Source organism: Bombina bombina, chromosome 3, assembly GCF_027579735.1.
Source record: "Bombina bombina isolate aBomBom1 chromosome 3, aBomBom1.pri, whole genome shotgun sequence".
NCBI lineage: Eukaryota > Metazoa > Chordata > Amphibia > Anura > Bombinatoridae > Bombina > Bombina bombina.
Genome location: NC_069501.1, coordinates 238,703,510 through 238,731,029, shown reverse-complemented (window position 1 = coordinate 238,731,029; position 27,520 = coordinate 238,703,510).

Genomic DNA, 27,520 nt, shown 5'->3' with positions numbered 1-27,520 from the left:
ACCCTGCCATAAACTTATATATTATTTGGATAGCACTACTAAGATTTTCATAAATATACTGACAATATATTGGAATTATTTTTGTTCTGGAGTATATTAAAAGAGAACTAGATGGAGGTATGTTTCTTTACCTTTAATGTTTAGGTCTATGTACTTATGGTATATTTGTCAAATGACATATATTTGAAACATTTATATGTTTATTAGTAACACTCTATCTATCTCTCTTATAACTAGCTCACACAGTGTGTGCATGTATATACATATATTCAAGCATGAATATATTAGCCTCTTTCATGTATATCTGGTGACTAGTATATGTTAAAAACTGTAATCTATTTTATGAGTTGTCATTTTTGAGCTATTATGTATTAACAATTTGACAAACATGTATTTTTAGCACATTTGTATAATATGGCTTTCATTTTGTATACACTCATTAACCATTTCCATGTATTTGTCCCTATCTTATACTGTTGTGTATATTGATATTTGAGGGAATCCCTACTAAGGGTTAATCCCACACGAGTGTGTTAGGCTGAACAGGCATTGGTAAATTTGTAGACCAATTATCTTTAGGTTTGCTTTTAAATAGGCACCCCAGGTATACTGAGTTAGCTATGATTACGGCTATCTAGCCGAAACATGTTAGCCTTCAGTTTGCCTGTGATGCCTTTCTAACTTGTCTCTGGACACTCCTGGAACCTTTTAAACTTTTTCAATAAAGGACTTGTTTTTACTTGCACTGGATTGCCTTTGTTACATTTTCAAGCTTATACACAGTGCCAGAATAAATCCAGAAGCAAGGAGAGCTGGGTGATATACCTGTATGGCAAGTGACCAAGCTGTTTGAGAGTACTCCGGTAACTGTGGGCTTGATTGGACACACCCCTCTTGCACGTTTGCACGCCTTGTACTACAGCGACGCTGTCTGATACAGCGGAAGGTTGGAGCGGAGTCTCCGGTAACAGAGGAAGCGAGGCACAGGATTTGGACACACCACCGAGCAGTAAGGGATAACAGTCATAGGCTGTTTGAGCGCCTGGTTGCTCCTTTACATTACATTTGATTGTGATATATCTCTTGCCGTGTGTGTGTGCATTTAACCGAAATTGCCCGTGTGCTTGAGAATTGCAGCCAAGTACCCTATGACCGGATGATTGAACAACAGAGACACTTTCCAAGTCAGCCGAGACAGTATAAATCCGGGTACTCTTTGGTCACAGTTTGTATATATTTGTTTATTTCACATACAAGCGATACTTTATTCATCATTCACCACTCACCAACGTTTTAAGTGAAAAACTTTCTTTTGTGACTTTGTTTAATTTGGTGCTTGCTGGCAGCATCGTTTCACTATATCCGTTTTTATTCCCTCTTGCCTGTTACTGCAATAGGCCAGGATGACATGGACATGGACAGAGTGTTTACTACGGACATTTCAGTATACTCATTGGGAGAATTATTCGATGCCATGGAAAAACTGTTGATAAAAGAGCACAAACTAAGATTTGATATTTGGACTTTTGATAAATATTTGAAGTTGAAAATGGTCCCTAGAGGCCTAAGGGTTAACAAGTTTCCAACTTTTGTTGTAATAGACCCTGAGTTTATTGAATCTTGGAACCTTATTTTATCAGAGTGTTCGTTTAGGTTGATGCATTTAATGGTTACCTATAAGACAAAACAATTAGACCAAGTTAGAGATGAGATCAGTTCCATGCAAGCTGAAATGAACAATAGGATTAATTATATAGATTTTCCCAGATTTGATGGTATTCTAAAGTTGGCCATTACTAGTTCTAAGAACCAAGTGCTGAGTATCAAACATAATAAGTTTATACGTGACCAGACAGATTATGACAATAATGCGGTCTATGTATGGGACCATTCACAACATAGAGGTAAATCGCAGGAGAGGTAGATCTAGGAATAGAGGTAGAGGCAGAGGTAGGGGGGGGGGGGGCATAATGGGTCTTCAGATAGAGAATCAGTGTGTTCGGGTATGTCAGGAAGGGAAGTGGATTCTGGGGAGGATGGAGGCAATTCAGACGGTGACACCAATGGTAAAGTGACCAGGGGCATTTTGAAAAAACCCGACAAACAAGTGACTATTGTCTGTCCTACACCCACTTCAGAAAATAGAGATCAAACCTTGAAATCTAAAAACGTTGTTTCCAAATATGTGAATAGTGCCCCACAGACCAGCACTCTAGAAATGATGCAAAATACAGGTGAAGACAGAAGGGTTTTTGACCAGGTTTTTTACAAATCTCAGGAAAAAACAGGGATAGGACAACAGAAACAGGAAAGATATCAACTGAGGGGAAGCAAGAACACAAAATACCAATAATAAATAATAATGTGATTAACCTCTCATCCTGTGAGTTGTCTGATGTGCATTTGAAAGTTTTAAACCTAGGTCTAAATTTTGCGCCATCATGTTCTTTTGACCTGTTTAAAACTATGTTAGATATTAACAAATTAATACGCACACTTACCTTACGTAAACATTTTGACGGTGATACACTGACTCAGGTTGACCAATCGGAGAGTAGAGATACAATCCACCCTATATTACCTTCTGAGACTACCTCTTCATTACATTTCCGCGAAGTGTGTGACATTCACACCTTAGAATATTTGGATACAGATACTGATAAGGACAGACAGTCTAAAACCCTTAATAGTTACAGTGGTTTTAAAAAACCTTCTGAATTCTATCCAATACACAGCCGCGGTAGTATATTTGAGACTTTTTACAAGCGTGTAGAGAATTACCTAATTAAACTATCTGAACGTAACAGAGTCCCCAGCAGACAGAATTTGACCATCAAAGAAAGGAGGGCACTTAATGAACTCCAAGCTATGAAAGAGATTGTAATACGCTCTGCGGATAAGGGGGGTTCAGTGGTTATCATGGACAGGGCGGCATATGTTGGGGAGGCTTATAGACAACTTGATGATACTTCCCAATATTTGCACCTTGTGAATGACCCCACTAGACCTTATTTGAGAGAATTACAGTTATTGTTGGATGATGGTTTGGAGGATGGGCATTTCGACAGGGCTACTTATGACTATTTGCTAGTGGGTAGCCCTGTGGTGCCCATCTTCCACCATCTTCCAAAAGTACATAAATATACTGAAAATGTTCAGGGAAGACCCATAGTGAGTGGCATAGGGTCACTCTCTGAACATCTCTCTGAATGGGTCGATGCCATATTACACCCCTTTGTGCTAGCCTTACACAGCTATGTCAGGGACACCAAGGACATTATTGGTATATTGGAGAATACACAATGGCATGCAGACAAGTACTCATGGTTAGCAGTGGATGTCGTGGCTCTGTATTCATCTATACCTCACGAGGAAGGACTTAAGGCAATTGCATTTTTTCTTGAGCAACACTCAGATTTTATGAGTGAGTTTACCAATTTTGTACTCAGAGCCATGATATTCCTGTTGACCCACAACTACTTCCGTTTTGAAGGCAAATTTTACCTCCAGAGGTGTGGGACCGCTATGGGGGCGAAGTTTGCCCCCTCCTATGCCAACTTTTTTATGGGTTGGTGGGAGCAGTTCCACATCTATGGAGGTGAAAATGCATTCAGGGACAATGTAGCGCTTTACCGGCGCTACATTGATGATCTGCTTTTTGTTTGGCAAGGTCCATTGAATGAGGTTGAAGAATTTATACAACATCTTAATGTTAATCAAGTGGGCCTTAGCTTTACTTTTGAAAGCCAGAAGGAGTCAATTAACTATCCTGACATCACATTGACTGGGAAAGAAAATGGGAGTATTATTGTTGATCTGTATAGGAAACCCATCACAAAAAATACACTCCTCCATGCAAAGAGTTGTCACCCAAGGCATGTTCCTTTTGCAGTTGCTAAGGGGCAACTGATTAGGGTGAAGAGGAACTGTACGGATGAGTTAACCTATGCAGATCAATGTAAACACTTGAAAGACAGATTATCCCAAAGAGGGTAACCTCTGCATGTCATTAACAGGGCCCAATTACAGGTGGACAAAATTGACAGAAAAAATCTACTAAAAGAATCAAATAAGAAGAAGTCATCTACTACTTTTACATCCTCTAGGGTCACGTTTGTAACAGACTTTAGTGATGATTACAAGGATGTATGTAAAATAGTTAACAAGCACTTTCGGATGCTATCCGCTGATGACAAACTAGTCGCAAGTGTTGAAGGGGGTCTACGTTGTTCCTATAGATGTAGCAAGACAATAGGAAATGTCTCTCCTTCTGAAATTCCTCCATTGACAAGCAATGCCCAAAGTGCATGGCTTACACATAGAGGGATGTACAGGTGTGGCAGGTCTAGATGTAGGCCGTGTGAATTTTGTATTTTTTCAAATGTATTTCGATCACAGGTCACAGGAGAAGAATTCAAAATCTTGTCCTGCCTCAACTGTACTTCATCCTATGTGATTTATCTAATTACATGTGTGGAATGTCAGTTACAATACATAGGCCTCACAACAACAGAGGTCAATACTAGAATACGTAACCATCTCTCCACTATCAAATTAGGTGAGGCAACCACTCCCCTAGTCAAACATTTCAAATATGTCCATAAAAAAGAAATGACACATTCAGATGGCAAGCCATCGAATGGATCAATACCCCAAAGAGGGGTGGAGACAGGGATAAGATCCTGGCTAAACGCGAAATGTTTTGGGTTTTTAAGTTACAGACTAGGGTACCTAGGGGACTCAACTCAGAGTATGATCTTATCAACTATTGGAAGTGATTTATGAAGGAGATTATACCTTTCCTCTGAGTTAGGAACCTTAGGTTATACTCTAGGTTTTACAGCTTTACAACAATTAAAATATAAATAATTTTTGCTTTACTCTTTTCTATATATATGGGCCTGTTTTTATATGTCTCTCATATGTATAGTATGTGGGGTAATGGTTAATTAATGATGATTACCTTTATTTGCTGTGTTGATCTCTTCTCCACTTGCAGAGATATATATGCACAAACTGTATTTGTGTTGCTTATACTCTTGAACAATTTGATGCATAGCTTCTATTATAAGCTATTATATATGTATCCCTTTAAGATACATTTAAACTCTCTGTTAATGAGGTGAATTATCTATATATTGGAATTATTTTTGTTCTGGAGTATATTAAAAGAGAACTAGATGGAGGTATGTTTCTTTACCTTTAATGTTTAGGTCTATGTACTTATGGTATATTTGTCAAATGACATATATTTGAAACATTTATATGTTTATTAGTAACACTCTATCTATTTCTCTTATAACTAGCTCACACAGTGTGTGCATGTATATACATATATTCAAGCATGAATATATTAGCCTCTTTCATGTATATCTGGTGACTAGTATATGTTAAAAACTGTAATCTATCTTATGAGTTGTCATTTTTGAGCTATTATGTATTAACAATTTGACAAACATGTATTTTTAGCACATTTGTATAATATGGCTTTCATTTTGTATACACTCATTAACCATTTCCATGTATTTGTCCCAATCTTATACTGTTGTGTATATTGATATTTGAGGGAATCCCTACTAAGGGTTAATCCCACACAAGTGTGTTAGGCTGAACAGGCATTGGTAAATTTGTAGACCAATTATCTTTAGGTTTGCTTTTAAATAGGCACCCCAGGTATACTGAGTTAGCTATGATTACGGCTATCTAGCCAAAACATGTTAGCCTTCAGTTTGCCTGTGATGCCTTTCTAACTTGTCTCTGGACACTCCTGAAACCTTTTAAACTTTTTCAATAAAGGACTTGTTTTTACTTGCACTGGATTGCCTTCGTTACTTTTTCTCTTTCTTACAGATGGTCCATTCCGATGGATGACATGGACTGTGGTGGAAGTTCATCAGGTGTGGGTTAGAAACTGTGCCCAATCCATGTTACTTCTTTTACCTGTTCATACTCAGTTATATTGGTTCTCTAAGCCTAGAATTAGGGTCTGAGGAGGTTGGGGGACTCCCCTACCCTACCTTTTCAGGCTGATTGTGGAGTAATTCCCTATAACTATACCGCTACACATTTGCTCCCGGGTTTCCCTATCTTCTTTTTTTTTTTTTTAAATGGAAGATGATGGCGCTCCCAATGTTCTACAATCTGCCCCCGAGACATAGTTATGTTATATCAAGAGCGCAAATTTTTGCTCTGTTTATTTTCTGGTTTTGTTTTTCTGTTTATGTTCAATTATGCTGTATGCCAAGTAATTAACCTTGTCTTTTTCATTTTCCAGACTCTCACTTCCTTCTTCTTCTCTCTTCTTTTCACCCTCTTCTATGGAACCCATGGATGCACCTTATCTCTCAGCTATATATGTATCCAGCTCAAAGGACCTTTGGGAGAGCTCGGGATTAGGTGAGCTACCTAAATTACATCACTCATACATGTTTCTATAAGCTATAATAGGGTACTACCACCTAACAGATACATAAATGTCACAACCTAATGTTACCTGAGTATCCCACAATGTGAGGGGCCTAAATTCAGATTCCAAGAAAAGGAAAGCTTTAGCCCAATATGTACAATTAGGTGCAAACGTAATTTTTTTGCAAGAAACACACTTCCCGTCTCAACAAATACCAAAATACTTGGCGAGACAGTTCCCCACCCACTATCACACTATCACAGATAAAAAAAGGGGGGTATCCATCCTACTCCACTCATCTCTTAACTTTATTCCGACCAACACTATTATTGACAAAGGAGGTAGATATTTAATTATTGAGGGACACATAAATGAAGTAGAGGTGGTCTTCTGCAACGTAAATGCCCGAATGAGAGACAGGACCAATTCTTTCATGAAGTGTCCCAACTCCTGACTAGTTGGACCACGGCTAGAATTTTTATGGCTGGAGACTTTAATGTTTCCCTCTATGCTCAGAAACCAAATGCACAAACCCGAGCCTCGAATTCACAGAATATGGCGGGTAGGAAAATAAAATCCATACTTAGTCACTTGGAGGGTCACAATTTGATAGACTCATGGACTGCTTTATATGGTATGACGTGAGACCACACCTTCTTCTCAGCAGCACATCACAAGTACTATAAACTAGATTACATTTTCTTGAGTCAAATAGTGTTAGCTAATCTTGAGTCCTCCTCGATACACCCGTTTGTGTGGTCTGACCACTCTATTATAGAAGTTAAAATAAGGGGTCTTCTCCCACCACACTCAGCTAGAAGCTGGACATACGACCCTACACTTTTGAAAGACCCAATACATAAAGACTTTTTCCTTAAACAAATGCTAGAATACTGGAACATCAATACTGATTCAGTGACCAATGCGATCCAGGGGTCGGCAGCTCACAAATCAGTGTTGAGGGGACTCTTGATACAGATGAAATCCCAGGTCAAGCGTAAAGCGAAAACATTATTCAGCTCACTTCAAACTGAGATAACAAAACTAGAGACACAACATAGACTGACCAATTCATCTGGAACATACAAGATGGTGCAAGATAAAAGACTGGCGCTAGACAGGTTACTAAACGAGCAGTCACACAGATCAGGGATAAGACTCAAATCGATATATTTTATATATACTAACAAACCTGATAGATACCTTTCCAATAAAATTAGAGACAGGATTAAGGATATATCTATACCCTCACTCCCCACTTCCACAGGGGACATTACATCACTCCCAGAGAAAATTGTTAATACATTCGCAGATTATTATAGCATTTTATATAATGGCAAAAAAAAATAGATAAATCAGCTAATACTTCCAAATTGTTAAATGATTTCATAGAGGAGGCCAAACTCACTCAAATTGGCCAACAAGAATTAAACTCCATAACCTCAGAGGTTTCCACTATAGAGGTACAAAATGTGATTAGAGACCTAAAACCGGGGAAGGCAGCAGGCCCCAATAAATTGTTCAAGTCCTCTCTTGTTCCTCATCTTGTCAAATTTTGCAATTACATTCTCCAGGCCACACTATACCACCAGAACTTCTAGAAGCTAAAAATCGTAGTTTTACCGAAACCTGGCAAAGACAGAATACTATGTCAAAATTATAGACCAATCTCCTTAATAAATCAGGACTTGAAGATATTTACAAAAATTCTTGCCAATCAGTTAAAGCACTTGCTCCCCAAGCTGATTCATCTCGACCAAGTCAGATTTATCAAAAATAGGGAAGCACCAGACAATATCAGAAGAATGATTTCCTTGATAGACCACTTGCATTTGACTGGGACGCCTTCTCTGCTTCTAGCGTTGGATGTGGAGAAGGCATTCGATAGGGTGGACTGGGATTACATGCAAGCTGTGCTGTCTAAGATGTGTATTAAGGGGTCATATACTAAGGCAATTAAAAGGATATATTCGAATTCTACCGCTTGTGTTAGAGCTATGGGTCACCAATCAGATGACTTTGCAATTCTTAACGGTACCCGTCAGGGATGCCCCTTATCCCCGCTACTCTTTGCCATATGTATAGAGCCCTTGGCCCAACATATTAGAAACTCACCAGATATTACTGGAATAAAAATTAATCGATCTGAGTACAAGCTTACTTTGTTTGCAAACGATATTCTGCTGTCCTTGATCAAACCCCTAATTACATTGCCAAACCTGAAACACACTCAAAGCTTTTTCTCAGATCTCGTTATAAAGTAAACTTAGAAAAATGTGAGGCCATGCCACTAGCTTTGCCAGTTCATACTAAAAAACTGATTGAATTAAACTTTGAATTTAATTGGGTTAAACATCACCTTAAATATTTAGGGATCAATCTTGCGAGACAGTCTTCTGAGTTATACAGAGCAAATTACCCCTCTTTATTCAAGGCTATTAGACAGGATCTGATCAGGTGGAGCAGACTGGAATTTTCCTGGTTTGGTCGCCTATCAGCAGTAAAAATGACAATACTCCCGCAGTTATTATACCTCTTTCGGACTTTACCGATAGGTATCCCTTCGGGGGACATAGACGATCTCCAAAATCGCATTAATGGTTTTATAAGAGGTAAGACAAAATCCATTCTTACTAGACACAGACAGGAGGGGGGAGCCCCAAATCTGAGACACTACTATCAGGCAGCCAGATTAGCACAAACCACCCTTATAAATAAACTGGAGGAGGACATTAGATGGACAACTTTAGAGTCTGACATCTCTGGGATGCAACCTCACAAATTAATCTAATGGAACCCACAACTCATTAAGACCAGAAGACATAACAGGTTTCCTATCACCGACTTCATGCTTAAAACATGGACTAAACTTACAGTGTCCCTTAAGCTACTTCCTACAGATTCCATTAAGACCCCAATTAAGTGCATAGTTCCACCAAATCAAATATTAACTATAAAAAAGTGGGTAAATAGGGGACTATAGCGGACTTATTAGATAGGGGCAAACTGCTAACTTACAATCAGTTACAGGATAAACTACACCCTATCAAACTGCACTGGTTTTTATACTTGCAAATCTCCTCCACCATCCAACGTTATTTATCCCCAGTAGGGAACAACTCACCTTCCACCTTAGAGAAATTGCGTAGCTCCAAAACTAGGCCTAGGAGAACTATTACACAACTATATCAAACAATCCAGTCAGCAGCATGTACTGCCAAACCATCACTACAACTCAAATGGGAAACTGACTTAGAGCTAGAATTAGATATTCACGAATGGAACGATATATTGTTTAATACACGTAAAGGATTGCTAAGCGCAGACATGTTGGAAAATCATATCAAGACTAGTTTTCAGTGGTATCTCACGCCTCTGATAACATATCACTCGCTTAAAAATTGTTCCAGACTATGTTACAGAGGATGCGGTCAGGTGGGCACTTACAGGCACATGTGGTGGGAGGGCTCCTACACACGATGTGTGTGGAGTAGACTCTCACAATTTCTGAGTTTCATCCTGAATAGCCCCATAACACTAACCATAGGTCAGGCACTGCTATATATCAGGTTCAAGGAATTCAATAATCACATAAACCAATTTATTAGGATCACTTGCACAGCTACACAGGTTTGCAAACCGCAACACTGGAAGGTGGGAGCCCCAGTTTGGGATGAAATACTACTTAAAATTAGATACTATCATGACATGTTGGCACAAGCAGCAATACTACAGGATGATCAGGAAGTTTTTCAGAAGGTCTTGTTTTACTGGATCATCTTTGACTCTAATGGAATAAAAAATATATAGGGGCAAAGTAACCCCCATTGGGGAGTTTTTTTTTCTTCTTAGGATAAAGTAGCCCTAGACTCATGCTCTGATAGTAGTTATGGAAAACTACAAAGGTGCACCATGACATGAGGGCAACCCTTTAACACTCTAATGTTCTAACTGAAATTTCCTTTTCTTTCCTTTTGTTCCTTTTATCTTAACTTTTGTATTTCTGTCTTGCTTCATTAATTACTAGGTGACCTCTGCTTCAAATTTTTCCACACATTGTGAGTATACTTTCTCAGTTATTGTTGGAGAAGTAGAGGTTTCCTATTTCTCTATTTTACTGCCGTGTGATGTTGGTTTGCTTATGTACCCATTTGTGTTATGGAATTATTTATGACAGGTGGACTCAGATCCATACCCTCTGAATTCTACCTTCCCGCAATGTCAAGAAACTGATAACTGTTGTACGTTTATTAATATTGTACCCTGACGCAGCGGAGGTTTGACAGTATTGCATTGCTTCATCTCTCTCTCCTTTTCTCCTTATGTTATTTCTTTTTTGGATTGTATCTTTAAAAAATCAAAATAAATTTATTTAATCTAAAAATTCCAAGATATCTTAGCAATAAGTTTAAATTGAATTTGTTTCTGAAAACATAAATGGGAGCAATTCTGTAGACTTAATAAAAATAATTTAGAAGAGACTGGAATATCCTGGCAGACATTTAAATCAGTTATAAGGGGGAGCTAATAACATATATTACTGGCTTAAAGAGGCAAGCAATGCAAAGAGGGGATCAGTGGTACATAAATATTTGAGAGAAAGCAACTTAGACAATAGAGAAAAATATGTAAGTGCCAAGGGAGAAAGAGACGCCTTTTTATTAGAACAACCTCTACAAATAGAAAGAAAATCTAAAAGTTGTGTTTTTTTTTTTTTTTTTTTTTTTTTTTTTATAAATTTGGGAACAAATCTGGATAGTAATTTAGTGAAAGCCCAGAAATATAATAATTTTATATTTGCAATTAAAGTTGGAAGTAAGAGGATTAGTTCAATGAAAAAAAATTAGTAATGAGTTTTTCACATACTGGGCTAGATTAGAAGTGGAGCGCTATTTATTGCTCCTAGTTCCACTAGAAGTAAGTTAGAATATTGCGACACCCTACTCGCACGCAAACTCGATTGCATGAATATATTAGCATTTCACATTCCAATGTTCTTCACGTAGAAGAATATGTTCTATTTATTCTTAAATACATATTTTATATATATGATGTTTTTTTGGTAAAATATATACATATATATATATATATATATATATATATATATATACACACACACATATATATATATATATATGCATTTTTTTATATATATATATATATATATATATATATATATATATATATATATATATACACACACACATATATATATATATATGCATTTATTTATATATATATATATATATATATATATATATAAATATTTTGAATATATTTCCCTATGTGAAGAACATTGGACTGTGAATTTTTCACATTAAATGCATAGTTAAACACTTTATTAAATATGAATATTATTTTTTCATCTACTTGACTGCAAAGGGCTCCAATGCACTTCTATGTATGTCTATATTTGAATACATATGTATTTATGTGTATATATGTCTGTAAATACATATATGACAACTGTATTAAAAGGCTTTTTCAAGACCCGGTGAGTGCTCTCTTTTCTGGATGCGTATATGTACCTTGAATTGCACCCCGGGCAAGCTATTAAAATTAAAGGAACTGTGAGTGCTATACTACCATTGGATGATTTTATATATATATATATATATATATATATATACACACCTATAAATACATATGTACACACCTATAAATACATATGTACACACATGTAGATATATATATATATATATATATATATACACACCTATAAATACATATGTACACACATGTAGATATATATATATACACACACCTATAAATACATATATACACACATGTAGATATATATATATACACACACACACCTATAAATACATATGTACACACATGTAGATATATATATATATATACACACACCTATAAATACATATGTACACACCTATAAATACATATGTACACACATGTAGATATATATATATATATATATATATACACACCTATAAATACATATGTACACACATGTAGATATATATATATATATATATATATATATATATATACACACCTATAAATACATATGTACACACATGTAGATATATATATACACACACACATTTGGACATGTATATGTATGTACCTCTATGTTAAAGCCCTTTGCAGTACATTTTTTGTAACACCTGAGACCTCATATCTTTGAGCCCTTATAACTTTTCTATGCAATTAAAAAAAAAAAAAAAAATATTTACTAGACAGTGTTATTATGAGTGTAACTGTACTTTTAATGTATTTTTGATGTGTTTTATGACACTTTTTTGTCTTGCGAAACAGTTAACTAGAGCTCTGAAGTTGCTCTATCCTGGCGTGCATTGTGTTTACTTTGAACCTGTAATACGCGTGCTCTTTCCAACACACTCAAACAGGCGCGATAAAACCAATATCGCTTGCGTGCAACAGTTAGTGCGCCACTCGTAATCTAGCCCACTATCAGAAGGTTTATTCTAGACCAGATATAGACAAAGTGCAGAAATTGCAATTTTGGGATAAGCTGGAGATACCAAAAAGTCAGGATCATTTAGAAAAAAATAGATGCTCACATTATGCCCTGCATGGCAGAAAATTGCCGTTTTTGATTTAGACCTTCCCAGTTATATATATATATACACACACACATATATATATATATATATATATATATATATGCATTTATTTATATATATATATATATATATATATATATATATAAATATTTTGAATATATTTCCCTATGTGAAGAACATTGGACTGTGAATTTTTCACATTAAATGCATAGTTAAACACTTTATTAAATATGAATATTATTTTTTCATCTACTTGACTGCAAAGGGCTCCAATGCACTTCTATGTATGTCTATATTTGAATACATATGTATTTATGTGTATATATGTCTGTAAATACATATATGACAACTGTATTAAAAGGCTTTTTCAAGACCCGGTGAGTGCTCTCTTTTCTGGATGCGTATATGTACCTTGAATTGCACCCCGGGCAAGCTATTAAAATTAAAGGAACTGTGAGTGCTATACTACCATTGGATGATTATATATATATATATATATATATATATATATATATATACACCTATAAATACATATGTACACACCTATAAATACATATGTACACACATGTAGATATATATATATATATATATACACACCTATAAATACATATGTACACACATGTAGATATATATATATACACACACCTATAAATACATATGTACACACATGTAGATATATATATATATACACACACACACACCTATAAATACATATGTACACACATGTAGATATATATATATATATACACACCTATAAATACATATGTACACACCTATAAATACATATGTACACACATGTAGATATATATATATATACACACACACCTATAAATACATATGTACACACATGTAGATATATATATATATATATATATACACACCTATAAATACATATGTACACACATGTAGATATATATATATATATATATATACACACACCTATAAATACATATGTACACACCTATAAATACATATGTACACACATGTAGATATATATATATATACACACCTATAAATACATATGTACACACATGTAGATATATATATATATATATATATATATATATATATATACACACCTATAAATACATATGTACACACATGTAGATATATATATATACACACACACATTTGGACATGTATATGTATGTACCTCTATGTTAAAGCCCTTTGCAGTACATTTTTTGTAACACCTGAGACCTCATATCTTTGAGCCCTTATAACTTTTCTATGCAATTAAAAAAAAAAAAAAAATATTTACTAGACAGTGTTATTATGAGTGTAACTGTACTTTTAATGTATTTTTGATGTGTTTTATGACACTTTTTTGTCTTGCGAAACAGTTAACTAGAGCTCTGAAGTTGCTCTATCCTGGCGTGCATTGTGTTTACTTTGAACCTGTAATACGCGTGCTCTTTCCAACACACTCAAACAGGCGCGATAAAACCAATATCGCTTGCGTGCAACAGTTAGTGCGCCACTCGTAATCTAGCCCACTATCAGAAGGTTTATTCTAGACCAGATATAGACAAAGTGCAGAAATTGCAATTTTGGGATAAGCTGGAGATACCAAAAAGTCAGGATCATTTAGAAAAAAATAGATGCTCACATTATGCCCTGCATGGCAGAAAATTGCCGTTTTTGATTTAGACCTTCCCAGTTATATATATATATATACACACACACATATATATATATATATATATATATATATGCATTTATTTATATATATATATATATATATATATATAAATATTTTGAATATATTTCCCTATGTGAAGAACATTGGACTGTGAATTTTTCACATTAAATGCATAGTTAAACACTTTATTAAATATGAATATTATTTTTTCATCTACTTGACTGCAAAGGGCTCCAATGCACTTCTATGTATGTCTATATTTGAATACATATGTATTTATGTGTATATATGTCTGTAAATACATATATGACAACTGTATTAAAAGGCTTTTTCAAGACCCGGTGAGTGCTCTCTTTTCTGGATGCGTATATGTACCTTGAATTGCACCCCGGGCAAGCTATTAAAATTAAAGGAACTGTGAGTGCTATACTACCATTGGATGATTATATATATATATATATATATATATATATACACCTATAAATACATATGTACACACCTATAAATACATATGTACACACATGTAGATATATATATATATATATATATACACACCTATAAATACATATGTACACACATGTAGATATATATATATACACACACCTATAAATACATATGTACACACATGTAGATATATATATATACACACACACACACCTATAAATACATATGTACACACATGTAGATATATATATATATATATATATACACACCTATAAATACATATGTACACACCTATAAATACATATGTACACACATGTAGATATATATATACACACACACCTATAAATACATATGTACACACATGTAGATATATATATATATATATATATATATATATATACACACCTATAAATACATATGTACACACATGTAGATATATATATATATATATATATACACACACCTATAAATACATATGTACACACCTATAAATACATATGTACACACATGTAGATATATATATATATACACACCTATAAATACATATGTACACACATGTAGATATATATATATATATATATATGTACACACCTATAAATACATATGTACACACATGTATATATATATATATATATACACACACACCTATAAATACATATGTACACACATGTTGATATATATATATATATATATATATATATATACACACCTATAAATACATATGTACACACATGTAGATATATATATATATATACACACACCTATAAATACATATGTACACACATGTAGATATATATATATATATATATATACACACACCTATAAATACATATGTGCACACATGTAGATATATATATATATATATATATATATATATATACACACACCTATAAATACATATGTGCACACATGTAGATATATATATATATATATATATATATATATATATATACACACCTATAAATACATATGTACACACATGTAGATATATATATATATATATATACACACCTATAAATACATATGTACACACATGTAGATATATATATATATATATATATATATATATATGTACACACCTATAAATACATATGTACACACATGTAGATATATATATATACACACACCTATAAATACATATGTACACACATGTTGATATATATATATATATATATATACACACCTATAAATACATATGTACACACATGTAGATATATATATATATATACACACACCTATAAATACATATGTACACACATGTAGATATATATATATATATATATATACACACCTATAAATACATATGTACACACATGTAGATATATATATATATATATATATATACACACCTATAAATACATATGTACACACATGTAGATATATATATATACACACACACCTATAAATACATATGTACACACATGTAGATATATATATATACACACACACCTATAAATACATATGTACACACATGTAGATATATATATATATATATATATATACACACCTATAAATACATATGTACACACATGTAGATATATATATATATATATATACACACCTATAAATACATATGTACACACATGTAGATATATATATATATACACACCTATAAATACATATGTACACACATGTAGATATATATATACACACACACATTTGGACATGTATATGTATGTACCTCTATGTTAAAGCCCTTTGCAGTACATTTTTTGTAACACCTGAGACCTCATATCTTTGAGCCCTTATAACTTTTCTATGCAATTTAAAAAAAAAAAAATATTTACTAGACAGTGTTATTATGAGTGTAACTGTACTTTTAATGTATTTTTGATGTGTTTTATGACACTTTTTTGTCTTGCGAAACAGTTAACTAGAGCTCTGAAGTTGCTCTATCCTGGCGTGCATTGTGTTTACTTTGAACCTGTAATACGCGTGCTCTTTCCAACACACTCAAACAGGCGCGATAAAACCAATATCGCTTGCGTGCAACAGTTAGTGCGCCACTCGTAATCTAGCCCACTATCAGAAGGTTTATTCTAGACCAGATATAGACAAAGTGCAGAAATTGCAATTTTGGGATAAGCTGGAGATACCAAAAAGTCAGGATCATTTAGAAAAAAATATTTGCTCACATTATGCCCTGCATGGCAGAAAATTGCCGTTTTTGATTTAGACCTTCCCAGTTAGTTTTTTTATTTGTCTTGTATATTCTTTTTTGGACATGAAAATAAAAATATTAGAAAAAAATAGAACGCAAGAAGTAGAGTCTGGTAGTAAAAAGGCTTCACTTAAAGGGACACTGAACCCACATTTTTTATTTTGTGATTCAGATAGAGCATGTGATTTTAAGCAACTTTCTATTTTACTCCTATTAGCAAATATTTTTCATTCTCTTGGTATCTTTATTTGAAAAGCAAGAATGTAAGTTTAGATGCCGGCCAGTTTTTGGTGAACTACCTGGGTTGTTCTTGCTGATTGGTGGATAAATCCATCCACCAATAAACAAGTGCTGTCCAGGGTACTGGACTTTCTTTTTCAAATAAAGATAGCAAGAGAACGAAGAAAAATTGATAATAGGACTAAATTAGAAAGTTGCTTAAAATGGCATGTTCTATGTGAATCACGAAAGAAAAAAAAAAGTGGGTTCAGTGTCCCTTTAATAAGGCTGCAGGACCTGACCGTTTACCCAATACATTTAAAAAATCTGTGATGGATCAAATTCTGTCTGTATTAATTTATTCCTTCTCTAATTCTAAAATAATACTTGAAACTAGATTGAGGGGTCTTTGGGTATTTCAGGATTAGTGAGAGTTGTCAGAGAGAGAGGCATAATATAATTACATATATTATTATTTTTTAAAGGGATTATATAGGAATATTCCTCTATAATTTAAACAGTGGTAAATAATCTATGTTTACATAGATCAAGACAATACTAAGTAGTGTTTAAGTCTGGGGAAAGTTATATGGTTGGGGAAACACTGAATGATATAACTGTATTGCTCGGGAGAAATGTATTTGTTGTGTCTTGACAGATAGGGACCAGAGTAAATCATCTGTTGGAAGAAGTAAAATGTTTAAAGCAATGCGGCAATATTATTGTTTGTTCTTTGTTATTTAACGTTTTTGGAAATTGTTTTTTTGTTTGCATATTGTAAAGAATCAATAGAAAAATTGCCCTCTCCTATATATGGTGTAGTGATGTCGCAAAGGTGCAGGGTCAAGGGAGTTGGATGGGAGGAAGTTAATCAGACTTCTTAATCTTCACTCCTTTTGCTGCTTTAGATGCCCAAGACCCTTCATTTGAATGAGAATTGCTTTTCAAAAGCACCAAATAATGAAAAAGTAAAAAAAACAAAAAAACAAAAAAAAACTCTACAACATTGGATTTTACTGGGGAGGGGAATAAAATTCTGAAATGTTTAGACCCCAATAAAGTTTATTTTATATTAGTCCATTAAAAAAACTATGCTTTGTCTGGCAAAAAAAAGTGCTTTTATTTCCACACAAAGGATCCCCTCTAAGTTTGTGTACTTGGATACCCAGAAGCAACAATGGTCATCTGACTATGTTCAATGTTATGTACAAAATATTAACAAAATACAATTTTGTTTTATCATTTTTTTTATTGCAGTTGTCTGACGTGTCATAACATATAAATATACATGATTAAGGGCGTGTGGCCCGAAACGTGGTCTGCTTATTATCCCCTATGGTGAAATAAAGGATTACCTTGAAGAATTTACAAAGTGCTGCTGTTTGTGTATATTTGGAGTTTACTAGGGGTTGCAGGACCCTATAGCGTTCACGTGACAACAGAGAACATAGAAGTGCTGGGTTGGACTGAGATTGATATAAATATAATAATAATATATTTTGAATCTACTGGGCCTGCTAAAAAAACATAATTTATCACTTTGAAATATGACTTACAATAAAATTTAAAGTGATGGTAAATGTCCCCCTTTGTATAAACAGATCCAGTATGTTAGCAATATTATAGATGGAGTTTAATTTATCAATTGTAATGAAGATGTGCCTTAACTTACTTTTTTCGCGCTCCTGACGCACACTTCAAAAGTAAAAGTTTATGCGAGCTAACGGTTTGAACTGTTCTCCAATTGGTGCTCTAGCCCTACGGCACTCACACAATTTATTTATTTTTTCTGTAGCTAGAGCGCAGATTGGAGAAGAGTTCCAACTGTTAGCTCGCAAAAAATAATTACTTTTGAAGAGGTCGGCCGGAGTGCAGGGTTTTAGAATTTCAGCGCTACATTAAAAAGTTATGGCGTATATTCATTACAAGTGATGAATTAAACTTCATATAAACTATTGCTAACATTCTAGCTTTGTTTATTCAAAGGTGAAAGTTTACCATCATTTCATGCAGCATAAAAGCTCAAAATTGGCTTAGCGCTGGTATAAAAAAAAGCAGGTAATAAAGGGGTTAATATGACAATGTCGGGTTTCTTTACAATCATTTAACATTTCCTTATGTGATTTTTAAATTCAAACCCATTTTAAAATATCGAAAAACCATATGAAAACAATTTTATCTAACACTTTTTCAAATGCATTCATGCCACAAAAACATCACCTATACCTTGCATGAGGACACTGGTGTTCCAATGAGAAAACTATCTAATAGTATCTGTTTTAATTTAGAAATTATTAGCATAGTCTTCAGCCATGAGATAAGAGGTAGGTAGTGAAGTATATACAAAGAAGAGAATATGCATTTGTTAGAGCAGAAAAGTAGTTCTGCCTTCAGTTAAAGGGACATTATACACTCATTTTTTCTTTGCATAAATGTTTTGTAGATGATCTATTGATATAGCCCATAAAGTTGTTGTTGGTTTTTTTTAAAATGTCTAGTTTTGCTTATTTTTAAATAACATTGCTCTGATTTTCAAACTCCTAACCAAGCCCCAAGGTTTTATGAGAATACCGACAGATACCTTCTCCAGCTTGCTCCTGTTTGTGTAAAGGGTCTTTTCATATGCAAAAGAAGGGGGAGGGTCTTATTTCCCACTTGAAGTGGGCTTTCCAGCTACCTTTTCAACAGAGCTAAACTGAGAGCTTCTAAGTAAGTTTTTAAACAGTTTTATACTGGATTTTTATATCAGTATCTGTGCATCTTATGCTTTATAGTAGTGTCTTTTACATGCAGTTATATGAAAAGGAGTGTATACTGTCCCTTTAAGTGCGGTGCAATAGGAGCATTACTTGTAATGTCTCCGCTATATATCATGGGATCTCAGTGAAAATGTTTTAGTGCAACACAATCAGATGCGCATCTTAAGGTGACCTGCAACCTCCTTATAAAGTTGTAAAGTAGTATTTCTGTTGTGTGACACAATCATTGTAAACATCGGGCAAATTAATGCTTAGCCAAAAACCTCTTTTATATATAAATATTACTGCAAAGTAAACAGGACAGAAAAGTCAGCTTTGTTTTTTAAGGGACAGTCTAGTCAAAATGAAACTCATGATTCAGATAGGGCATGCCATTTTAACCCCTTAAGGACAAGGCCATTTTTTAATTTCCTTCCCTTAAAGGGACATTATACACTCATTTTTTCTTTGCATAAATGTTTTGAAGATAATCTATTTATATAGCCCATAAAGTTTTTTTTTTTTAAATAAATGTATAGTTTTGCTTATTTTTAAATAACATTGCTCTGATTTTCAGACTCCTAACCAAGCCCCAAAGTTTTATGTGAATACTGTCAGCTACCTTCTCCAGCTTGCTCCTGTTTGTGTAAAGGATCTTTTCATATGCAAAAGAAGGGGGAGGGGGGAGTGTCTTATTTCCCACTTGCAGTGGGCTTTCCGACTACCTTTTCAACAGAACTAAACTGACAGTTTCTAAGTACGTTTTTAAACAGTTTTATACAGGATTATTATATCAGTATCTGTGCATCTTATTCTTTATAGTAGTGTCTATTACATGCAGTTATATGAAAATGAGTGTATAATGTCCCTTTAAGGACCAGGGCTATTTTTACATTTCTGCTGTGTTTGTGTTTAGCTGTAATTTTCCTCTTACTCATTTACTTTACCCACACATATTATATACCGTTTTTCTCGCCATTAAATTGTCTTTCTAAAGATACCATTATTTTCATCATATCTTATAATTTACTATAAAAACATTATAAAATATGAGGAAAAAATGGAAAAAACACACTTTTTCTAACTTTGACCCCCAAAATCTGTTACACATCTACAACCACCAAAAAACACCCATGCTAAATAGTTTCTAAATTTTGTCCTGAGTTTAGAAATACCCAATGATAACATGTTCTTTGCTTTTTTTGCAAGTTATATTGCAATAAATACAAGTAGTACTTTGTTATTTCCAAACCACTTTTTTTCAAAATTAGCGCTAGTTACATTGGAACACTGATATCTTTCAGGAATCCCTGAATATCCCTTGACATGTATATATATTTTTTTTTAGAATACATCCCAAAGTATTGATCTAGGCCCATTTTGGTATATTTCATGCCACCATTTCACCGCCAAATGTGATCAAATAAAAAAAATTGTTCACTTTTTCACAATTTTTTTCACAAACTTTAGGTTTCTCACAGACATTATTTACAAACAACTTGTGCAATTATGGCACAAATGGTTGTAAATGCTTCTCTGGGATCCCCTTTGTTCAGAAATAGCAGATCAATATGGCTTTGGCATTGCTTTATGGTAATTAGAAGGCCGCTAAATGCAGCTGCGCACCACACGTGTTTTATGCCCAGCAGTGAAGGGGTTAATTAGGGAGCATGTAGGGAGCTTGTAGAGTTAATTTTAGCTTTAGTGTAGTGTAGTAGACAACCCAAAGTATTGATCTAGGCCAATTTTTGGTATATTTCATGCCACCATTTCACCGCCAAATGCGATCAAATTAAAAAAAAAAGTTACATTTTTCACAATTTTATGTTCCTTACTGAAATTATTTACAAACAGCTTGTGCAATTATGGCAAAAATGGTTGTAAATGCTTCTCTGGGATCCCCTTTGTTCAGAAATAGCAGACATATATGGCTTTGTCGTTGCTTTTTGGTAATTAGAAGGCCGCTAAATGCCGCTGCGCATCACACGTGTATTATGTCTACCAGTGAAGGGGTTAATTAGGGAGCTTGTAGGGAGCTTGCAGGGTTAATTTTAGCTTTAATGTAGAGATCAGCCTCCCACCTGACACATCAGACCCCCTGATCTCTCCCAAACAGCTCTCTTCCCTCCCCCACCCCACAATTGTCCCCGCCATCTTATGTACTGGGAGAAAGTCTGCCAGTACTAAAATAAAAGGTATATATTCAATTGTTTTTTTAAGCATATTTACATATGCTGCTGTGTAGGATCCCCCCTTAGCCCCCAACCTCCCTGATCCCCCCCAAACAGCTCTCTAACCCTCCCCCTCTACCTTATTGGGAGCCATCTGGGTAATGGCAGCTGTCTGCTAGTACCCAGTTTACCAAAAAATAGATTTATTTTTTATTTTTATTAGTTTTTTCCGTAGTGTAGCCTTCCTCCCCCAAGACCAACCCCCCACCCCCTCCAAGATCACTTAGATGATATATGTATGCATGTGCCGCCCACCTGCCTCCCACATCGGCTCCCACTCACCAACGATACCGGCCATCAATGTCCGGTGCAGAGAGGGCCATAGAGTGGCTCTCTCTGCATCGGATGACTAAAAATGGTTATTGCAGGATGCCTCAATATCGAGGCATCACTGCAATAACCGGAAAGCGTCTGGAAGCGATCAGGATCGCTTCCAGCCGCTTTAAACCCCTAACGTCGTACAGGGTACGTCGCTGGTCTTTAAAGACCAGTTTGTGCAAGACGTACCCTGTATGATGTGTGTCATTAAAGGGTTAAACAACTTTCCAATTTACTTTTATTATAAAATTTGCTTTGTTCTTTTTGTATTCTTTGTTGAAAGCTAAACCTAGGTAGACTCATATGCTAATTTCTAAGCAATTGAACTGCCTCTTATCTGCATTTTTACAGTTTTTTTAAAGCTATACAGTGCTAGTTCATGTGTGCCATAAAGACAACAGTGTGCTCACTCTAGTAGAGTTATTTATGAGTCAGAATTGATTGGCTAAAATGCAGGTCTGTCAAAAGAACTAAAATAAGGGGCAGTCTTCAGAGGCTTGGATACAGAGGTAAAAAGTATATTAATATAACCGTGTTGGTTATGCAAAACTGGGTAATGAGAAATAAGGGGATAATGTATCTAACTTTTTAAACAACAAAATTCTGGAGCAGACTGTCCCTTTAAATAAGGTTGCATTTAAATGTCATATTCAAAAGCAAAACATTGTTTGACACATTTAGTTAACGATTGATGAATGTAAATTCAGTAATCACATTTGTCAGTTCTATTGATGTAAGTAAATCTAAATGTGTTCTTTAACTTAATGTCTGTGTTGAAGTTCCAATTTAACTCATTTTAAAAGCTTCAAGGATTTACAGTTTACCATGGTTGATGACATAACTATTGTAATTATGGAATGTCACCTTTATGTATAGGATATGACAATAGAAAGGATAGTGTGGGAAAGATGAATCTAGCTGAAAAAAGCCTACATTTCCTACAAGCTATATTATACACATCCCATACACTGGTCTGGTTAAGGCTTTCATTTTTTTGTTTATTATCATATGCTGCCACCTGCTGATCAAATACATTAATTACAATATCAATTTAATGGAAAGCAAAAATGCTAAAAGAAAATGCTATGTTATGTTGCACTATTGCATATAACTGTGTTTAACCCCCTGTAAAATTGATAAATACATAGTTAAAGTCAGCTCCAGAGCATCATCACAATACTGGGAGCTAGCTGAACACATCAGTATAGCCAATGATCAAAGACAAATTTTTGTATCCACAAATTACTAGCTAGCTCGGAGTAGTACATTGCTTCAGAGAATATGTGCATATGCTTTTCAACAAAAATACCAAAAGAAGAACATAAATTAGTAATAGAAGTGAATTTAAAAGTGTCTTAAAATGACAGGCTCTATCAGACTCATTAAATGTCTCATTTTTACTTTCATGTCCTTTTAAAGAGACAGTAAAGTCAAAATGAACGGTCAATAATTCAGATAGACCATGCAATTTTAACCCCTTCTCGCGGTTAGGATGTTCCATGCCATCCTAACAATGTTAACGCCATAAGAGCGGCATGGAACATCCTACCTTATATGGTGCCCTGCAGCCTCCTCCTTTTAGGTCATCTGACTGAGGGTGTGTACATAGCAGTGTCGGCAGCCCCCATGATTGATGACAGCGTGATTTCATTTTTCCAGCGTTTACATCGGAACTTGGTTCCGATCTAAGCACTTGCCCCTGGCATGAATGGGTTAAACAACTTTCCAATTTACTTTATTATCAAATTTGCTTTCTTTTCTTGGTGGCCTTTGTTAAAGAATAAATCTAGGTAGGCTGATAGGAGCTTAGGAGCATGCACATATCTTTAGCATTCTATGGCAGTCGCATTAGCAACTATGTATAACTGCTCTAAAAATTGATGCATACAATGCTGCAGATTGTTAAATATACATGCACACTGCTGAGCTCACCTAGGATTGCACTTTAATCAAAGGATACCAACAGAATAAAGCAAAATTGGTAATAGAAGTAAATCGGATAGTTGTTTAAAATTGAATGTATCCAATAAAATTAACTTTAATTTTAACCCCTAAATGACCAGCGCCGTACCCTGTACGATGCTGGTAATTAAGCCCTTAAGGACCAGCGTCGTACTCTGTACGACGCTGCACTCCTGGGCTTCCTCTGTCCCGATCTTGCTAAAAATAGTGAGATCACGCTATTTCTGCATGCCCCACAAGTGGGGCACTGCAGAAATAGAGTTGCAAAGTTACTGAGGCAGAGAGGGCCACTCTGTTTTTCAATATTATCTCTCAGGGAGAGGGGCTTGATATAGTGGAAAGTGGGGTAGAGGGTGCGAAAGCGATCTGGAAGGGGGAGGGGGGTATGGTATTGAGGAGGGGGCAGCTCCACTACAGAACAAAAAAAAATAAATAAATAAATAAAAATGAGAGCAAACTGGGTACGGGCGGACAGCTGCCAGTACCTAAGATGGCGGGTAAAATAGGTAGAGGGGGAAGGGTTAGAGAGCTTTTTGGGGGGATTATGGAGGTTTGGGAGTAAGGGGAGATCCTACACTGCAGAAAATATATATCTATATATAAAAAAAGCCTTTTATTTTAGTACTGGCAGATTTTCGGCCAGTACTTAAGATGGGGGGTGACCATTGTGGGGTGGTGGAGGTTAGAGAGCTGTTTGATAGGGATTATGGGGGGATCAGGGGGTGGGATGTGTCAGGTGGGAGAGTAACCTATACACTAAAGCTAAAATTAACCCTACAAGCTACCTAATTAACCCCTTCACTGCTGGGCAAAATACAAGTGTGGTGCACAGCTGCATTTAGCGGCCTTCTAATTACCAAAAAGCAATGCCAAAGCCATATACAGTGGGGCAAAAAAGTATTTAGTCAGCCACCAATTGTGCAAGTTCTCCCACTTAAGAAGATGAGAGAGGCCTGTAATTTTCATCATAGGTATACCTCAACTATGAGAGACAAAATGTGGAAACAAATCCAGACAATCACATTGTCTGATTTGGAAAGAATTTATTTGCAAATTATGGTGGAAAAACAGAATTTATGCTTACCTGATAAATTACTTTCTCCAACGGTGTGTCCGGTCCACGGCGTCATCCTTACTTGTGGGAATATCTCTTCCCCAACAGGAAATGGCAAAGAGTCCCAGCAAAGCTGGCCATATAGTCCCTCCTAGGCTCCGCCCACCCCAGTCATTCGACCGACGGACAGGAGGAAAAAATAGGAGAAACCATAGGGTGTCGTGGTGACTGTAGTTAGAGAAAATAATTCATCGGACCTGATTACAAAACCAGGGCGGGCCGTGGACCGGACACACCGTTGGAGAAAGTAATATATCAGGTAAGAATAAATTCTGTTTTCTCCAACATTGGTGTGTCCGGTCCACAGCGTCATCCTTACTTGTGGGAACCAATACCAAAGCTTTAGGACACGGATGAAGGGAGGGAGCAAATCAGGTTACCTAAACGGAAGGCACCACGGCTTGCAAAACCTTTCTCCCAAAAATAGCCTCCGAAGAAGCAAAAGTATCAAATTTGTAAAATTTGGCAAAAGTGTGCAGTGAAGACCAAGTCGCTGCCTTACATATCTGATCAACAGAAGCCTCGTTCTTGAAGGCCCATGTGGAAGCTACAGCCCTACTGGAGTGAGCTGTGATTCTTTCAGGAGGCTGCCGTCCGGCAGTCTCATAAGCCAATCGGATGATGCTTTTAAGCCAAAAGGAAAGAGAGGTAGAAGTTGCTTTTTGACCTCTCCTTTTACCAGAATAGACGACAAACAGAGAAGAAGTTTGTCTGAACTCTTTTGTAGCTTCTAAGTAGAATTTTAGAGCACGGACTACATCTAAATTGTGTAGCAAACGTTCCTTCTTTGAAACTGGATTCGGACACAAAGAAGGTACAACTATCTCCTGATTAATATTTTTGTTGGAAACAACCTTTGGTAGAAAACCAGGCTTAGTACGCAAAACAACCTTATCTGAATGGAACACCAGATAGGGTGGAGTACACTGTAGAGCAGATAACTCAGAAACTCTTCTAGCAGAAGAAATAGTAACCAAAAACAAAACTTTCCAAGATAACAACTTAATATCTATGGAATGTAAAGGTTCAAACGGAACCCCTTGAAGAACTGAAAGAACTAGATTTAAACTCCAGGGAGGAGTCAAAGGTCTGTAAACAGGCTTGATCCTAACCAAAGCCTGAACAAATGCTTGAACATCTGGCACAACTGCCAGTCGTTTGTGTAGTAGGACAGATAAAGCAGAAATCTGTCCCTTTAGAGAACTTGCAGATAATCCTTTATCCAAACCTTCTTGTAGAAAGGAAAGAATCCTAGGAATCTTTATCTTATTCCATGGGAATCCCTTGGATTCACACCAGCAGATATATCTTTTCCATATTTTATGGTAAATCTTTCTAGTTACCGGTTTTCTGGCTTGAACCAGAGTATCTATCACGGAATCTGAAAACCCACGCTTTGATAGAATCAAGCGTTCAATCTCCAAGCCGTCAGCTGGAGGGAGACCAGATTTGGATGTTCGAATGGACCCTGAACAAGAAGGTCCTGTCTCAAAGGTAGCTTCCATGGTGGAACCGATGACATATTCACCAGGTCTGCATACCAAGTCCTGCGTGGCCATGCAGGAGCTATCAAGATCACCGAGGCCCTCTCCTGTTTGATCCTGGCTACCAGCCTGGGAATGAGAGGAAACGGTGTAAACACATAAGCTAGGTTGAAGGTCCAAGGCGCTACTAGTGCATCCACTAGAGTCGCCTTGGGATCCCTGGATCTGGACCCGTAGCAAGGAACCTTGAAGT